General features: G+C 45.7%; 2 pseudogenes; one reads left to right on the forward strand and one right to left on the reverse strand.

Moving 5' to 3' along the window:
- Window positions 1-1553: 1553 nt before the first annotated feature.
- Window positions 1554-8661, reverse strand: LOC102441354 (annotated as a pseudogene).
- An 8804-nt stretch (window positions 8662-17465) lies between these two features.
- On the forward strand, window positions 17466-17850 carry LOC102441661 (annotated as a pseudogene).
- The last annotated feature ends 2225 nt before the right edge of the window (window positions 17851-20075 follow it).

The following is a 20075-nucleotide window of genomic DNA, read 5'->3' on the forward strand; positions in this document are numbered from 1 at the left end:
TTATCCTATATAGTAAAAGGGTAAATATCCCTCCCAGCACCAGGATCAGCGTGACAGGGGGCAGCGACCCAAACCCCCTGATTACCCCTGCAGCTCTGTGTGTGACAGGTGTGCGTGTGCCCCACCCCCCTGATCAGCCCTGCTCTGTGTGTGACAGGGGTGCGGGCGCCACAACCCCCCCCCCCCCACGGGCCCTGCTCTGTGTGTGACGGGGTAGAGCCATAACCTCCCCATCGGCCCTGCCCTGAGTGTGACAGGGGGCGGTGCCCCAACTCCCCTATCGGCCCTACTCTGTGAGTGACAGGGGGGAGCTCCTCAACCCCCTGATCGGCCCTACTCTGTGCGTGACAGGGGGGAGCTCCCCAACCCCCTGATCGACCCTGCTCTGTGCGTGACAGGGTATGGAGCCCCAACCCCCCTGATGGGCCCTGCCTTGAGTGTGACAGGGGGTGGTGCCCCAACCCCCAATCGGCCCTACCCTGAGCGTGACTGAGGGTGGCATCGCAACCTCCCGATCTGCCCTGCTCTGAGCCCAACCAGGGGCTGCACCTAGGGATTGGGCCTGCCCTCTGCCACCTGGGAGCAGGCCTAAGCCAGCAGGTGGTTATCTCCTGAGGGGTCCCAGACTGCGAGAGGGCACAGGCCAGGCTGAGGGACCCTCCCTCCCCCCAAGTGCACAAATTTTTGTGCACCGGGCCTCTAGTCTATATATATAAAAACCTAAGCAACCAGCTGACCGGCGGACCGGCCAGTAGCTACGACGTGCACTGACCACCAGGGGGCAGATGCTCAAAGCAGGAACTGCCAAGCTGTGGTCACTTGGCAGCGGCGGTTCTCAGGTGACCCACCTGGAACCAGAGAGGAGGGAGTCCGATTCTGGGGTGAGTCACCCAATAACCACCCTCTCAAAATCCAGGACCCCTTAGGGCCGTGGTCGGCAAACTTCGGCTTGTGAGCCACATGTGGCTCTTTGGCCCCTTGAATGTGGCTCTTCCTAAGCCTTAGGAGTACCCTAATAAAGTTAATAACAATGTACCTAACTATATAGTTTAAGTTTAAAAAATTTGGCTCTCAAAAGAAATTTCAATCGTTGTACTGTTGATATTTGGCTCTGTTGACTAATGAGTTTGCCGACCACTGCCTTAGGGGATGTCGGAGAGCAGGTTTCAACCCAATCCCCACAGACCAAGCCAAGGGACCCCACCAGTGCACAAATCCATGCACCCGGCCTCTAGTGACAATATAATTGCCCAAGAGAAAGGCATTGTACATTCTTGAGCAGGGAAACAATAAGATGAAAGGGACTGTTTAAAAACATGAGCCTGTCAGCAAATATCTATTGTAGGTATTATCTCAGCACAATGCCTTCTGTCCCAATGTCATATTTTAGATTCTTAGGGAAGCCTGTGATGTACACCTACCATGAAGCGTACATCACTGCTAGAGACAGGCAGTACGTTTCTCTCTTAGAAAGCATAATGATATAATTGCAAAAAAGATTCAGATGAACGTTTCAAAAGAGGCACTTGGGGTGGTGAAATATGGAACTACACTCATGGAGTACTCAACAGTCTCACAGACACAGCTACTCTCCATTTATGCAACACAGTACTGAGCACCGCTATATGCCAGGCATAGTGCTGGGTGAGGAATACGGTGGGAAATGAAACAGATGTAGGCTCTTCCTTCAGGAAGCTCATAATCTGTGAGAGTCAAATGAGCATCCATATTCAAACCGCCGGCAGTACTATGAAAACATTAAGTACTGGGATGGGGAGCAGTCTATAGACCCGATTTAGACTTGGAGGGAGGAAGAACTGACCAGTCTGAGAAAGAGAAGTTTTTAAACTGAGACTGGAGGCCCTAACCGGTTTGGCTCAGTGAATAGAGCGCCGGCCTGCAGACTCAAGGTCCCAGGTTTGATTCCTGTCAAGGGCATGTATCTTGGTTGCGGGCACATCCCCAGTAGGGTGTGTGCAGGAGGCAGCTGATCCATGTTTCTCTCTCATCGATGTTTCTAACTCTCTATCCCTCTCCCTTCCTCTCTGTAAAATATATTTTTTTAAAAACTGAGACTGGAGGATGAGACGTCAGCTAAGCCAAAATTAGAGAGACTATTTGATGGTGGTGGAGGGGGGGCTCGGGTCACATTTCCCTTTTCTTGCTGTAAGAGGCCAGCTCACTGCATCAGAGGTTCATTTCCCTTCTTTGCTGCAGTGTGATAGGTGTAATTTCTCAAACAAGTGCATTGGATCAGCTGGCGTAGGCTGCTTTATAACCAGTGTCCACATGCCCCTAACCTACAGGCCACCACACCCTACATAGAGGTCAAAAGCAGGGATACTTACAAGGCTTGTCTTGGGATGCAGTAAGACTAGATCTCCGTATCTGCCCACTGGAATCTTAACAATTTGTAGGGGCCTGAACTAGGTCCAGCTGCACATGCCATCCAGATGTTCTCAGCAATGCCTTACTCCTAGCACAGAGAAGGCCAGCAGAAAGCGCATTCCAAGGGGCGGGGGGAGGAGCCTCTAATGGAGTCCAGCTAATGGGTCCACCGGAGGTCACATCCTCTGAGGGTCCCCATAGAGCTCCTCCACCATAACAGGGAAGGCACCTGGACCTCGGAATATTATTTTTATTCCTTTCTTACAATGATTAAAAAGTAAAATATGTCAAAAGTACCCTGAATACTTATAGATCAACTGTTTAAACATTACATAATGTACATATTGGAAGTCTCCCTTTTCCACAACCCTTTCCCTGACGTACAATCTTACTTGCACGACCCTCAGACTCCTGGTAACACACTGAGTATTTCCCTCTCAATTTCACCCTGTTAACTCAGACCTGAGTTGTTGTTTTTTTCACATCACATTTCAAATGTCAAAATTCTCGGTATGTATATGCTTAAGATGTGTATAATGTCACCTGTTTTCACAAAGGGAGAAAAGCTACCACAATGTTTTTTTGTTTTTTTGTTTGTTTGTTTTATTATCAGCCCAGTATTTTCCTCTTAAGGGCTTCGGAATGAAAAAACTGTGAACGGATTCTGAACTGATAAAAGGCTTACTTAGGCTGACAGGAAGATTACCGGTGAGCAGCAAACCAGACATCTGGGACAGATCAATTTCTTCTGGGATTAAGTGTCCTTACATGTATAATATTTACACTTCAAATTGTGTTTAGGATAATAGGGTTTAAGGGGTTTTTTTTGTTGTTTTTAAATATATTTTTATTGATTTCAGAGAGGAAGGGAGAGGGAGAGAGAGCAACATCAATGATGAAAGAGAATCATTGATTGGCTGCCTCCTGCATGCACCCTACTCGGGATCGAGCCCACACCCAGGCATGTATCCTGACCCGGAATCAAACTATGACCTTCTGGTTCATAGGTCAATCTTCAGCCACTGAGCCACACTGGCTCGGCAGAGTTTAAGTTTTAAAATACAAGGAGTGCTATATTGTGATACTTTTTTTAGAAAAGAAACAGAAATTAAGAATATCTTAGTGTAATAAATGGCTGAGTATCTAGCCTTTACTTGATTAAAAAGTTGACATAACTAAGAGTTAAGTGCAATGAGTGAATGAGATAAAAGCACTAGAAACACATCCTATGATTAATATACTTAATAAGAACTCTCAAAGATGCCAGGAATAGAAAAATTTAGTAAACAATATCAGCATGTGAAAGAACAATATGCAAATAGTGATGGGCATCTGTTGTCTATTATCACAGAGGGAAAATGAGACAGAGGAACAGGCTTAAAAGTCAGAAAAAAAATTAGGTTAAGAACTCCAGCAAAGTAATTGATTAATGTCAGACTAATTTTAATGCTAATCGCATGTAAGTGCACAATGTTCTACATGTTCTTTCAAATATTTCTCCAAATTACTCTCCTCTTAAAGTATCATTGTCCAAAATAAACCTAGACTGTATTGCAATTTCCCCCATCCCACATTCTCACTTAGTACACTAACCAGGCAAAGCCACTTTGATTGTTCAGTTTCCCAGGAGGAAGGGACCTATTAAATGATTTGTTGTGTGTGATATATGTATCATTTTACTCTGAGAGTAGCAGGTCCCTCTGAGTGGAAAGTTTACAAAGAGCACAGGGTGGAGCTGGAAGTCTGCAGTAGTTTGGCTCCTCACTGCAACAAAGACGTAACAGGGAAATAATCTGCAGTTTCAGGGACTTACCACCAGAGGGGGAGTGTGAGCCATAAAGGAGCGGATCCGGAACAAACTTATTGTTACTAAAAGGGTAGTTAGTACTTGATGGCTATGTTCAGTGGTTAAACCTTCGTCCGCTTCACCGAGGGGTCACAGGTGGATTCCCAAAGTACATGCTAAGGTTGAGGGCCCGTTTACTTTTGAGATATAGATGTTTATTTATAATTCAATATTTAATATGTATAAACAAATATGTAATAAAATAGGTATAAAGAAGACTCTTCTAAATTCAACTTTTTAATTTTTTTTAAATATATATATATTTATTTATTTTAGAGAGAGGAAGGGAAACGTGTTCAGGAGCTGAAGAGGAAGGAGCAAACCCACATGGGTATGTGCCCTGACAGGGAATTGAACCCAGGAGCCGCCATCCTTCTGTGCGTGGGAAGGTGGTCAAACCCTTGGGCCGGGGCATAGGCTCATCTTTTTAACCAAAGATCTGGTTTATGTGGGTCAGGGGAGGTGGAGATCTCAGATTCAACTCACTTTGTCAGGTTAAAATTCTATTCCTTTGGAGCTTTTAACCAGCCAAGTTCTAGGTCTCTGAGTGAGAGACCCAGCTCAGGTCAACACACAATGTTTTCAGTTCTGTTTTGTTTTGTTTTTGAATATTGATGCTCTTTTTTGTGTGTGTGGGTAAATCACAGAGGTAGAAAAAGTAATTCCTAGAAGAAATGAGCTTAAAAACAAGTTCTAGGGGTAAAGGAAGGGCCCTTGGAGCTTGGGAGTGAGGAGGCTAGTGGTAAAGTGCCTGGGTCTGGGAGGGGGAGCGGAAGGGAAGGGAAAGGCACAGCGTGCTCCAGGAGGGAGTGTGTACTGGGTGCTCGTCCTAAGGGCTTTAAGGGTGGAGAGTTTAGGAGAGGTCCCAGGAGAGGATCTTAATAGAATATTCAGCAGTGTCCCAGGTGTGTTCTTTCAGGGTTGCGGTCTCCACTGATTGATCGCCCGGCAGGGGCTCATTATTTATTGCAGCTGGTCCTGACCTCAGCCAGAGCTGGTTTGGTTGCTTAGCTGGGCCTGGAGCTGAAATACAACTTAGGCCTAAATGTTAGCTCTAGGGAGGAAAGATCAGGGGGGTCCAAACCTCATGGTCAGTGATATGCCAGGGGAGGAAAAGTCACTCTGGGGATGCGCTCCACACTACAACTGATTGTCCATTGCCAGGCACCTGGGGCTTTCCACCCTGATGGCCTTCTGCACCTGGCCCATTGTCCTTGCTCTGCTCATGTCTGCCCAACTGCCTACAACGTCCCTCCCTCAAGGATCTTGGCTCTGCAATCTTTCAGAGAAAAGGGGCATAGGGTCTCTACTGTGGCTGCTTCCTGCTGAAAAGGGTGATGTTTTTCTTCAGAGACAAAACATCCTTGCTCTCTGTCAGAGGGACCATGAGGCCTGGGCACAGAAGGAGGTGGTGATGATGGTGTCTGGAGGTGGTATTCCCTGAGTGCAAGTAGGGCTTGTAACCAGTGATAAAACAATCTGAGTCATAGCACCAAATATGTTGTAGGCAGCAAGAATGACACCAGGTGTTAGACCAGTGGGGTCAGACCAAACCTGGGTCCAACAACCTTGGTACTTGGGTTCTGGCTGGGAAAGATTCCAGAGCAAGACCCAAACTGTAAGAGAACATTTATTGGGTAAATCACAGAGATAGAAGAAGTAATTCCTAGAAGAAATGGGCTTGGGAAACAAGCTCTAGGGGTAAAGGAAGGGCCCTTGGAGCTTGGGAGTGAGGAAGCTAATGGTAAGATGCCTGGGGTGAGGGGGTGGGTGGGGGGGCGAGGAGACGGAAGAGAAAGGCGTGTTTCCAGGAGGGAGAGTGCCTGAAGGTTGACGATTTTTGTTGTTGTTGTTATTTATCTGCTTATTTATTCATTAAGGACTTCCCTTACTTTCTTCTAAGCTCAGTATGTTTACTCTCATTTACTTAACATTTGTGTGTTTGACCTGGGTGTGTGTTTCAGAATATCCATTCTTGCTAAGCTGCTGGAAATAAAAATGTCAAGAGTTCGTTTTTAATTTGCATTCTGTATCAGGATTACTTGCGGATTTACAAATAATCCTCTGACAAACATTTGTGGTTAATTTTTAAACAATTTTTCAAAATCAGAGTAAGGCAGGCACTCTGTCCAGGCAGCTATCCGGCCCAGGAATATTGCAACAGGCAGCTACCAACCGCAGAGGCAGCTACTGGGCCAGGCCCTATCCCCAGAGGCAGACACTATCGCCAGAGGAAGACACTCTCTGGAGAGGCCACTACCATGGTGACAGGCAGCTGCCTGCTGAGGCACTCCAGGGAGAGGAGAGGCAGCTACAGGGGCCCAACTATGGCGGGACAATAATAAGGGGGGAAATACAATATGGGCTCGAATGGAAAGAGCCTAATGGGTTGTGTGTGTGTGTGTGTGTTTAACAGGAAAAAAAATAATAAAGCATTAATTTTTACAAATTACAAATCTGTTCCAATATATGCTCACAGTAAATAAAGTACGCATTTCTGTAAGAGATCTACAGTGAATGACCGCAATCTGAGGCAGGGCCCAGGTTTGTGGGAGGAGCTAAGAGACTGTGCATCCAATCACAGCTTGCAGCGGGCTCTGAGGACCACCTGCCAGTTCCCCGAAGGTCATGGGCTTTGCAGAGCAGGGAAGGGCTTTGGGAGAAGAGAGGAAGCAGGCTCCTTCTGAGTTCATTACAACTTCCAGGCATCTCCTCCGCCTACCCAGTACACGTTCACAAAAATAAACATGCTAAGGTAAGCAGACAACTCTTTAGAGCCCAAACACATTTTCTTTTCTCTTTTTAAAATATGTTTCTATTGATTTCAGAGAGAGGAAGAGAGAGGGATACAAACATTAATGATGAAAGAGAATCATTGATCGGCTGCCTCCTGCATGCCCCCTACTGGGGATCGAGCCCGCAACCTGGGCATGTGCCCTGACCATGAATCAAACCGTGACCTCCTGGTTCATAGGTCGATGCTCAACCACTGAGCCATGCTAACCAGCCAAACACATGTCCTTGCTGCATTTATGTGGGACTCTCCGTGGACCATGGGCAGTCGTGAAGAAGTTCCTCCACAGGACAGGTCACTGGACCGCAGAGCCTGGGTCTGAGGGAGCGAGGACTGGGGCGGAGGCCCAGGCGCTGGAGAGGACCCTCGGGCACAGTCCCGGAGGCAGGCTCCCCGCCTGTCACCTGCGTACCGCCTAGTGTGGTCTCCGCCGGATTCAGGAAGTCCTCCTGGTCCCTAGGCAATGCTCTGCAGCCTCGATATCCAGGGGGTCATCGAAGTTCAGATCAGTGCACACAGAGTTTAATCCCCAAACAACACCCTTCACTGTCCTCGTGGATCCAATGTTCTCAGTAAACTCCCACATATCTCGCCGTCTGAGTGATGTTGGGGTGCCAGGCCCTGGTCAAGCATCTCACCTGTGGAGGCACCGTGCTGTACGCAACAGGAACTTCTGTTTCAACCTGAAATTGTCCTCCCTGGCAGTAAGCCTCATCTAGGGTGACAGGTTGGCTGAAAGCACTGAGCTTGTTTGGATCAGGAAAGTGCACTGTTTCACATGTACAAGGTGTGAGAAGTGCTCACCTGTCCGTGTGCAAATAACGTGCTCGGAGATAGAAGTATGGCGAAAGGGGACTTTTCTTACAGTCTGGAGAGCAGGTGTCCCTCGGGGGGTACAGGCACCCCTGGGCCAGCGATCACAGCCCATTTAGCCAGTCCCTCCTCCGGCTCCTCACTGGCTGAGTACTATGGGCTCACCTGTTTCCTCACACATCTCCTAGGTCAGTCAGTGGTTCTCAACCTTGGCTGCGCATTAGAATCCCCTGGGAATCTTTTTAAAATCCTGATTTCTGGGCCTCATCCTCTGGAAATTCTGTTTCTTTGTTACTAATGTTGTGGCCCCACCCTATAACAAAGAAACAGAATTTCCGGAGGATGAGGCCCAGAAATCAAGATTTTAAAAAGATTCCCAGGTGATTCTAATGTGCAGCCACGGTTGAGAACCACTGACCCAGGTATTGCTGTGTCCCATGGCGCCATTTTAAAAAATTGGGCTGAGGCCTTTTCTAGTTGCCTCCACCTCCCTCTGTCTGGCTGAGGCAGGTGCTGGGGGGTTTCCACCATGATGCTGGCCCCCTGCACAGTTGCTCTTACATTCTCTTCCCTCCTCCCTACATTCTGTTTGCCCTGGGGAAATTCACCAACCCAACCGTCTCCGTCAAAAGCAGGCCCTGCTGGAGAAGGATCACCGAGGCCCATTTCCTACACAAGGCAAGTTAGCTTCAAGTTCTGCAGCCTCTTTAAGGAGCCGCCTGTCTCTCACAGACACCCTCGTTGGAGACGGAGGCTGTGGCTGACATCCGGGACCCTCTGAGACCGTCATCCGCTGCAGGTGGCTCGCCAGCGTCAGCATTACTGCCACCTCCACCCTGGGCACCCCAGGCCGGGAGGTGGGCCGGCGCCCAGCACATGTGGAGGCCAGACAGGCCCCTCACAGCTGCACGGGCTCCAGGAGGCCTAGCCTAATGGGTTTTTAATTTTTAATTTTGTTTGTTGGCTTGTTTTGTTCATTAGATTCCACATGAGTGGGGTTGGGTGGTGCTTGTCTTTCTCTGGCTGCTTATTGCACCTGGTGTGATGCTGTCCAGGTCCATCCATGCTGTTGTAGTGGGACTTATTTCAAAAAGGGATGTGTTGCTCTCATTTGCTTTTGCAATTACTTCCGTCTTAGGGACAATTTGGCTGTTTTTCCTTGAAAGTGGATGTTCTGAAACATAAATTTGAGCATCTACAACAAGCAACACACCAGCCCTCAAAAAATTAAAAATGGACCTGCCTTATGACCCAGCCATTCCGCTTCTGGGAATATACCGAAAGAAACCCGAAACACTCATTTGAAAGAATAAATGCACCCCTATGTTCATTGCAGCATTATTTACAATAGCCGAGATTTGGAAGCAGTCCAAGTGCCCATCAGTAGGAGAGTGGATAACAACGCTGTGGTAAATTTAGACAATGGAATACTACTCGGCTGTAGAAAAGAAGGAAATCTTACCTTTTGCAACAGCATGGATGGACCTGGAAAGTGTTACGGTAAGTGAAATGAGCCACGCAGACAAAGACAAGCGCCATATGATTTCACGTATATGTGGAATCTAATGATCAAAATAAACTAACAAAGTGGAGACAGATTTATAGATACAGAAAAGAGGTCGACAGCTGTCAGGGGGGAAGGGGAGAGGAAGCTGGATGAAAAAGGTGAAGGGATTAAGGAAAAAAACCTAACAGACAACAGTATGGGGATACCAGAGGGAAAGGGGGTAGAGGAAGGTAGGGGAGGGGAAAGGGAGAATAATGGTGATGGAAGGAAACTTAACTTGGGGTAGTAAACACACAGTACAATATACTGATGATGTATTATAGAATTGTGCCCCTGAAACCTATATAATGTTATTAACCAGTGTTGCCCCAATAAAGTCAATAAAATTAAATTTTAAAAAGAGTTTTGCGCAGTGCCTGGCACGGAGTAAACATCCCATGCACAGCACCTGCATGCTCTATGCTGTCGGCCCCAAATTTTGCATGCAGAGCTGTACGGGAAGGTAGTGTTTTCTGGGTGCAGACACCCTCCAATGAGAGGCCACAAGGTAGGCTCCTAACCCCTGCAACCCGGTTATGTCCCAGTAACCTGCCTCCACCTGCTGACTCCCCAAGTAGAAAGCCATGGACTGAGTCCTCACCCCCATGTCCCGCCCCCTCCCTGGTGATCCTCTTCCCACCACCAGTGGGGGCCTACGTTCACCCACACCATTAGGCAGCTTCCTGTGGGCTGCAGCCTGTGCAGAGTTCTCTGTTACGTGGGTTCCCAACTCCAGAGTCCATGATCCTCCTCTGCCTCTCAAGGACGGTCCTGGAAACTTGGCCGCGAAGATACAGGGACCAAGCCACACCCCCGCTTTATTGAAGGCAATTCAGGCTCTGCTATGCTGTAGTAGGCAAGGCACTTTCCCCTGTTGAGCACTAGAGGGCGCTCTGTGCATGTGTATAGGAAGGCTGAGCCCATACATTTGAGTGACTCACCTGAAATCACTCAAGTATTGAGACACAGGCAAAGACATATGCATGCGCATACCTGCATTCGGATGGTACATGGACAAGCACCCACCCATTATCACGTACCTAACACACACTTCCATAGCTTAGATAGATATACATATACCCATCAGCACAAGTGTACACAAACATACTCATGAGCAGTCACATGTCCATAAAAACTCACACAGACACAAGTGAACACATCTACAGACACAAAAGATACATTCAGATACACACATATAGATCCACATGGATCCACTGACAACAGACATAGGGATGGACAAACACCTGGCCAAGACACAGGCAGCCGACAGCCGGCAGATGCCTTCACACCCAGGGCCTCACACTGGGCTGGGATCACGTTTACATGTTACAGATGTGGAGCAGAGGCTGAGAGAGTCCCAGTGTTTTACCCACCGTCACACAGTGACAGATGGTAGAGTTAAGATTAGGTTCTAAGTAAGTCCTCAAGCAAGGAGAAGCATTATTTCAAAAAGAGGTAAGTTGCTCTCCTATTTGTTTTTGCAATTACTTCCATTTTAGGGCCAATTCAGCTGTTTTTCCTTGAAAGCCATTGTTCTGAAAGTTCTACCTTTATATACACGGGTCATTGAACCGATAGTCTTTCACAAACTGAAAATAGTTCCTTGCTCATTTTACTCTGACCAGGGATATGGAGAGCAAACATCAAACCCTTCTGTCATTGCAACAGCCTCACAACATCCAGGATGAGGGAGTGTAGCCGTGGGAACACTGTTGCTGTCTTGCTCACCAGTTGGAAAAGCCGGGAAGAAGGAGGAAAATGATCTTTGACTCAGTTCTGCCTTTCAAATCTAACCCAAGTACATCTAACTCACATCCAGAATGCCAGCCGCATTACCATTTAGAGAATGTAGATATTAGCCTCCACTATCCAGCTAGAAGGAGGGTGGAATAACTTTTAAATAAGTTGCTCCGTAGCATCTACCATAGCAATTTACTCAAGGTGACACAGCTAATAACTGGTGGAGCCAGGATTCCAAACCAGTGTGGACTCTGAGCCCTTTTCTTACTCAGTCATCTTATATGGTCTCAAACAAATGATGTTATAAGATGATCAAATGAATGATGAGGGTTTGTTTTTATTGTTTGTTTTTCAACAGGTGGAAATGAGGAATGTCTTAACTGGCTGCTCCAGAAAGCAGAGCCTGAGGCAGGAAGTCCCTGTGCACTATTTATTACTTTATTCGGGAGCAGAAGTGAGGGACAAGAGCAGGGAAGCAGAGAAGGAAGGAGACCCAGGACAAGGATGTTTCTGAGCCGGCCATTGCTAGATGCATCTCATTGCTGGGTCTGAGGAACAAAATGCATCTTAGGTCGGTAGTTATCTTGTGGAATTGGAAATGTGGTTCTGGTCCCCATTTATCAAAGGTTCACCCCCAGGATGTGAATGAACCCCACCACCACTCCCCAGTTGCACGTCTCTAGGAGACTGCAGTGACTGACACGGATGGTTAGGTTTTATTTTAATGGGCCTTGAATGGTGGCTCATGGATTTTGGGCTTGATTCTGTAAGCACTGCAGAAATACTGGGATTTTTAAAAAATATATATTTGTATTGATTTCAGAAAGGAAGGGGGGGAGAGAGAGAGAGATGGAAACATCAATGATGACAGAGAATCATTGATCAGCACTCCCCCCCACTGGAGATGAAGCTCGCAACCAGGGCATGTGCCCTGACCGGGAATTGAACTGTGACCTCCAGTTCAGAAATCAACACAACCACTGAGCTCAACCACTGAGCCATGCCAGTCGGGCAATACAGGGATATTTTGCAAAGGAAAGTGGCATAGTCGGAGGGAGCCTTTCCTAGTTGCATTATTTACTCATAAAATCTTCACCACCTGCTAAAGCAAAATATTTGTGGAGGTTCCCAAGCCACGAGGGACAAATAATAGTAGCTGTACAAATCTATGTCTCATATGCACTGTGTTTTAGTTTCTAAAGTGCTTTCCTATCCATGACTTCCTCAGCCTCTCTGCAGAAGAGGCAGCCTCACGCAGGACCCATGGAAGACAGTGAGATTAGAGTGACAGAATCTGAACTTGACCAATGCATGAGACTGAACTGGGAAGTTTCATTTAAATTGAGATAGCTCTCATTTCTCGAGGTGGGGAGGGATGCCTTATTGCTTCCGGGGGGGGGGGAATAACACAAACAAAAACACTTTGGTCCCCTTCAGGACCTGGGGATTATGTGTTTGGAGGTGCTGCTTTCCCTTCCGCTATGCTATCTGCACAGGTCTCTGGGCTAGGGATCAGCCTGGCATTGCCAAGGCAGATGGCTGAGGCATGTGCTGCCAGCAGCATCCAGTGGGATGGGGCAGACTTTGTTCCTTGCCTGCTGGTCTCTGACTACCTTCAGTATAGAACACAATCCAGTTAGATAAAACCCAGTCTTTCATTTGAATAGCAGTGTATAATACGAACCATGTGTCCAAATATTTAGATGTGTAATCTCCTCAACTTTCTAGAGCATTCTGGTTTCTTATCCTTATATTTCTCTTTGCTTTCAACCAGAGCAAACTGTTTAACCTCTCTTTTTTAAAAAAATATATTTTATTGATTTTTTACAGAGAGGAAGGGAGAGGGAAAGAGAGTCAGAAACATCGACGAGAGAGAGACGCATCGATCAGCTGCCTCCTGCACACCCCCGACCGGGGATGTGCCCACAACCAAGGCACATGCCCCTGACTGGAATCGAACCCGGAACCCTTAAGTCCGCAGGCCAACGCTCTATCCACTGAGCCAAACCAGTCAGGGCCTGTTTAACCTCTCTTAATGAAAAATAAAACCTGTAAAATTCAACAGTCCTAACAAATATCAGTCTTTACCTTACATTGTTCGGTGATTTAATGAGATAATGTGTAAAAAGTGCTTAGCATAATTCCTGGCACATAGAAGATCTTCAAAAAATATCAGCTACTATTTTCATTATCATCATTGTTGTTGTAGTATCATCATCCATTATGAGCCTTCTAGAACTAACCCTAAAGCTTTATGAGATCATGTAAAGTGTTTAGCTCAATATTTAGTATAAAGTGGTTATCTTAGTCCACTTCAGCTGCTAAAACAAATTCCATAAACTGTCCAGTTCATAAACAACAAACATTTATTTCTCACAGTTCTGGAAGCTAAAAGTCCAAGATCACATGTAAACTGGTATGCTAATTTATTAACTTCCAACAGGAAATATGTTCCATGAGTGGCTTAACTAAATTGTAGGAATTCTGGTGGGGGCTACAGGTCCTACATCTACTCCCAGTAGTCATTGTGGAGGGCGTGTTAACCAAATTAAGCTAATAGCATCTAGTGTAGGCAGAATAATGCCTCCCCCCCCCTCCGTCCCCCGCAAATGTCCTAATCCCAAGAACCTGAGAATAAATTACATTACATGACAAAAGGAAAACTAAAGCAACATGTAGAATTAAGGTTGCTAATTAGCCAACCTAAAAAGTAGGAAGATTACCCTGGATTATCAAGGTAGGCCTAAAGTAAACACAAAGTTACAGAACTCAGTTCTCCAAGAAGTAGTAGGCAAGGATCGATCCAGACTAGCAATCAAACTTCTGATATTAAATTAGTATTGAAGTGGGTCTGCTTAATCCACTCCCTCCCCCTCACCCCCCTCCCACTCCGCTCCAGCCATTGAGATCTTGATGGGAAATGCAGGAACTAGGCTCAGAGCCCCTCCTCAGTGAGAGGAGGGCTGCAGAGGCACAGGCTTGGTCTCAGAGAAGGACGTCTTTTACCACCCACCTCGCCTTTCTCTGAAGGGAAAACACTTGTCCAGTGGATTTTTCCCCCTTCACTTCATTTCTTGTGAAATCTTTATGCAATCTTGCTGTGTTCAGAATATGTAAAAAATCAGCAAAGACCATCAAAAGACAGTTCACAGAAAGAAAATGCAAATGTCATTTAAACTTATGGGAAAAATGCTTACGATAGCTAGACTTCTAAAATGACTCCAGATTCCTGCCCTTTGGTGTGCACAACCTGAATAAACCCCTCCTGCTGAGTGTGAGTGGGCACTGTGAGTTCCATGGCATAGTCACTCCTTAAGTAGGTTGCATTACAAAGCGAAGATAAAGGGGGTAATCACTCCCTTGATGGCATTATGTTATGCACAACTCCATCTTAGCAGACTGCAGTGAGAGATCCTCCTGCCAACTTTGAAGAAGTAAGCTGCCATGTCACGGCCCACCTGACAGGGGCATGGAATGGCAAGGGATTCTACAACCCAAGGGGGGCTCCCAGCTGACAGGCAGCAAGAAAAATGGTGACCTCAGTCCTCCAACTGCAAGGAACCAATTTTGCAACCAAAGCAAACCCTTCCCAGTTGAACTTCCAGATGAAAACATAGCTCAGTAGACACCTCAATTCAGCCTAGTGAGACTCTGAACTTATGACCCATGGAAATGGAGATCATAAATGGTATATGTTGTTAAAATCACTAAATTTGTGGTAATTTGTTATAACAACAATAGGAGTTAATAAAATGTTCATCCTCACTCATAGACCTCTTTCATGGCATTACTTATTCACCTGTCATCTTTGGTAAAGAGGAAAAAAAATGACAATATGCTATGTGGGCAACAGTATAGAAAATTAATAGTGGCAGTTAAATTAGTATAATTTTTGTAGAGGGTGATTTAAAAATATCTAGCACTATTTAAAAACACACCCCTCTCATCCACCAAGTCTACTTGTGATTTTTAATAGAATATGTTCACAAACATGGGAAAAGGTCAAGATACAAGCTTCTTTACTATAGTGCACCTTGTAACAAGAAAAGATTAGAATCATCCTATGTGTTCATCAGTAGGTACCATGTTCAATCATTTCAGGTATATTCATAAAATGAAATATTTTTTAAATTTATTTTTTAGAAAGAAAGGAAGAGAGAAATATCAATGATCAGCTGCCTCCTGCATGCCCCCCCTACTGGGGATCAAGCCTGCATCCCGGGCATGTGCCCTGACTGGGAATTAAACCAGCAACCTCTTGGTGCATGGGACTATGCTCAACCAACTGAGTCACACCTGCCAGTCTATAAAATGGAATAATTTGGAACCAATAAAAAATAATGTTGAGGGCATGTGCTGGGGGTGGGGGGAGTGGCTGGGGAGAGGCCAATGGGGTAAAAGGAGACATATGTAATACTTTAATCAATAATAATAAAAACAAGAATAATGAGCCTGGCCATGATGGCTCAGTGGTTGGGCATCAATCTATAAACCAGGAGAACCAGGAGGTCAGGGATCAAACCAGGATGGGTTGTTACCCTCAGAACTCCCCCTTTCACCTCAAGTCAAGAGGGATTTGAGCCCTAGCCAAATCTCTCTTTGCTCAGTGGTCTGTGGACTGAAGGGCCCGGGTTCAATTCCTGTCAAGGACACGTATATTGGTTGCAGGTATGGGAGGCAACCAATTGATGTGTCTCTCTCACATCAATGTTTCTCTCTCTGTGTCTCTCCCCCTCCCTTCCACTCTATCTAAAAATCAATGGAAAAAATATCCTCAGGTGAGGATAAAAAAAAAAAGGGATTTGAAAGAAGATTGATGTCATTTAGGATACTTTGGCGATTTAATATCTGCCTTGGAAAATATAGAGTAGACGTTAATAGAATGATGGAGGAGTGGCTGCATTGTGTGCATGCCCTACAAGAAGACATTGGGACAAAGAAGATGAAATTATTTACCATAAAGGGATTGGCAAGAGCAAAAAGACATTAGTCCAGGTCAAGTGAACTGCTGGTGAGAAATCCCAGGAGATAGAGTTGAGAAGGGCCTGTGAAGATCCCAGGAAAAAGACCATGAGAAAAAGAATCAGCTTTAAACTTGGGCCAAAACCAGGGGAACCTAACATTAGAATCTAGACCTCTCCTCTCTCTGTCTCGCCTGACCACATCCTTTTCCCTCAACAGGAAGAACTTTTTAAATGTAATCAGAATTGAGGTTTTGACTATTAATGCATATGGGCATTTCAATTACTGACCAAAGGACATTTTATAACCTGAGTATGAGCTGAGAAGTTCTGGGGCTTGCCCTAAATTTCATTCAGTGAATAAACTGCTCCCAATGAGTAAATTCCAACTAACAATGGGAAACAAAAATGAATTTGTTCTCTGATTGTACCCCAAGAAGGTTGTAAAAATTACAGAGAAAAGGTAATTTCTAAAGGGGCAAGAGGCAAGTAAAAGGCTATTCCTATATAATAAACCCCAGAATGTCACGTTCATAATTCATAAAAATTGCATAATAAACATTAAGAAGTCCCTGAATACTCTGACAAGTGCTAGCAACATAAAGATTTAAAAAAAAAAATACTGCCCTCTGCCCAGCCAGTGTGGCTCAGTGGTTGAGCATTGACCTATGAACCAGGAGGTCACGGTTCGATTCCTGGTCAGGGCACATGCCCAGGTTGTGGGCTCAATCCCCAGTGGCGGGTGAGTAGGATAGGAGACAGCCGATCAATGATTCTCTCTCATCATTGATGTTTCTCTCTCTCTCCCTCTCCATTCCTCTCTGAAATCAATAAAAATATATGTTAAAAAAAATACTGCCCTCAAGAACCTTAAAAGGAGAAAGGGAGATATCTGAATATCATAATTCCTTTCGAGCAGTGGCTTTGAGGCAGTTGGTTTGATCTTGTCATCCCACATGTTTAAAGCTGCTCATCAGTGAACACTGTTCCCCAACCCCCACCCCTGCTTCTCAGGAGGGCAAGTCTGTGTAGTGGTGTGAGGAGATTTGTTTACACTTAACTCTCTCAATGCACGGCCAGAAAACCAAGCCAGGAAAGCATGCCCTTGAGCACCACAATAATTGGTGAGAAGTTTAGCATTTTGCCAAGACCTACAAGAGCAAAACAAGAACGCCAGAGCACAAGACATTACATTTCAAGCCAGTGGGGACTGGCTTGGAAAATATTAAAGAACGCACATTACACATAAAACAAAATCTATGGCCTCAGCAGATCATCAAGCCAACAGCAATGTTTCCTGATCAATGAAAGAGGATGCTTCTGGCTCTTTCTCTTACAATCCCAGGTGCTTCGAGAGCTGCGGGCTTCGCTGCAGATATGGCCAAATCCAAGAACCACACCACACATAACCAGCATCAAGAAACCACGATCACAAAGATACGAATCTCTTAAGGGGGTAGACCCCAAGTTCCCGAGGGACACGTGCTTTGCCAAGAAGCACAATGGGAAGGGCCCTCGTGAGGCCCAAGGAGGTCAAGACCAAGATCCCAAAGGATGGAAACTGCAAGTTCTGTCGACTTGCCTACTTCGCTCACCCAAGCTTGGAAAACGTGCTTGTGCCCACATCGCCAGGGATCTCAGGCTCTGCCGGCCAAAGGCCAAGGCCAAGGCTCATACCAAGCTCCGGGCTGCATCTGTGACTGTGGCTGCAGCTCAGACACAGGCTCAGGCTCAGGCTCCCGAAGGTGCCGGGCGCCTATGAAGGCTCCATAGTAGAGGTCTCTGTCTGCCAATGTGAGAATGGAAGGACTGGTGTGACCCCTGGGCTGCTGTGTACCTGGAGCTGGTGCCCTCCTGTGCTATTTGTACAAATAAACAGGAGGCAGGATCTGTATTTAAAAAAAAAGGATGATTCTGGAACAGATTGTTATGCTGATGAAACAGTTTTCTTCTTGCATTTTTTATTTATTGTGACTTAAAAAAAACAACACTTGTTTACCCCTAGCATGTATGGTTCAGTGGACAGAGCATCGGCCCAAATAGTCCCATGTTTGATTCCAGTCAAAGGCATGTACCTCGGTTACAGTCCTGATCCCGGCCTGTTCAGGGCAGGTGCAGGAGGCAACCAATCGATGTGTCTCTCTCTCTCACATTGATGTTTCTCTCTCTGTGTCTCTCCTCCTCCTTTCCACTGTCTCTAAACATTGATGGAAAAATATCTTCCGGTGAGGATGAACAAAACAACATTTTTTAAATTGAAATATAATTGACATTTAAAAACTATTTTAATGCTATTTTAGTTGTTTCCCCCTAACCCTCTATTTTCTAAATTTTTATTCTTGTCAGATAAAAATTTACTGGGGACTCTTCTTCTTAGAAATACAAGGTCTATACTGGTTAAGAAATGGTAGCTTATTGTATACTCACAACCACAATTTTTAAAAATTTTATTGGCAATTATATTTTCACACTCTTAATAAAGAGCCCAGAAAAAAAAATTCCTATAGCCAGAACTACCTCAATAATTTAAGACAGAATTTTGAGTGTTCAAATTTATTGTTTTCTTCCTTTTTAAAAATACAAATCATCAGAAACTACTTCATCCTATAATGATTCTTGTTTACATTTGAGTCAAATACTGTGAATCAAGTGATGTCTCTAAGTACTTGCAATAACCAGAATTCTTTCTAATTGAGGAGACTCTATTTTCTGACACTGACCAATAACATGTCCAAACATAGGCCAAGATAAGTCCCGTTGTTACTGAATTTTAAATCTCCAGAAAGTGTACTGTGCTGTCAAGAATCCTCTAACTTCTTTGGCTCTAGGGCTTTAAGATTGATTCAACTCTTTTTTTGTGTGTAAAAATAAAAAATTCTGAAATAATGAAATGTCAGTTTTCAAGCCATAAAAAGCAAGAGACTGCTCAGTGAAGCTTACTTTATGCTTCACATAAATGATATAAATGGTTACATTATTTGCTCTCAACACATTTATTGATGGTCTGCTATAAGCAAAGAACTGTATGTGACAGGTACTGTGGAGAATGTAATGATGAAGAGGACACAGACCCAGTTGTTATGATCCAGTGAGGGAGAGGGATGTACACAAATAATTAGAATAAGCAGCACCCAGAATTTGCATTGCAGTGGAAGAGCGGTGGCATCAGAAATTGGAGTGGCCCCAGCTATAGCAGTAACAGTGAACATAATTCAGATATTCTCTGTAACATAGTCCCCTAACATGTAAGATGCAGTGTTGTATGGGCTGGCCCAGTGGTCTCTAAATATTTTGGGTTGCATACATCCATTGATAAAATTTGTTATATCACACCTCCAATATCTAATCTAATAAAAGAGAAAAATGCAAATTGACTGCACCTCCGCTACACCCAAGCCACACCCACCAGCCAATCAGAGTGACTATATGCAAATTAACCCAACCAAGATGTCTGCTGGCAGCCACAGAGCTGTAGCAAGCAGGAGGCTTGGTTGCCCTGGCAATGGAGGAAGCCAAGCTTCCCGCCTGCCCTGGACAGCTGTGGCCTCTGCTCAAGGCAACAAAGTTTTAATTATAAGAAGATAAATAAATCCCAGATACCTGCTTCCAGCCAGCCTCCACTGGGAGCTTGGGTGGCTGGGGGCCATGGCCAGCCTGCAAATAGCCATCAGCCCCTCACCCAGGCTGGCCAGGCACCCCAGCAGGACCCCTCTCCCTGAAGGGGGTGTGGCCAGCCTGCAAACAGCCCTCAGCCCCTCACCCAGGCTGGCCAGGCACCCCAGCAAGGACCCCCACCCTGAAGGGGCTGTGGCCAGCCTGCAAACAGCCATCAGCCCCTCACCCAGGCTGGCCAGGCACCCCAGCGGGGACCCCCACTCAGAAGGGGCTATGGCCAGCCTGCAAACAGCCATCAGCCCCTCACCCAGGCTGGCCAGGCACCCCAGCAAGGACCCCCACCCTGAAGGGGTTGTGGCCAGCCTGAAAATG

The sequence above is a fragment of the Myotis lucifugus genome, unplaced genomic scaffold (genome assembly GCF_000147115.1).
Source record: "Myotis lucifugus unplaced genomic scaffold, Myoluc2.0 scaffold_1, whole genome shotgun sequence".
Lineage (NCBI taxonomy): Eukaryota > Metazoa > Chordata > Mammalia > Chiroptera > Vespertilionidae > Myotis > Myotis lucifugus.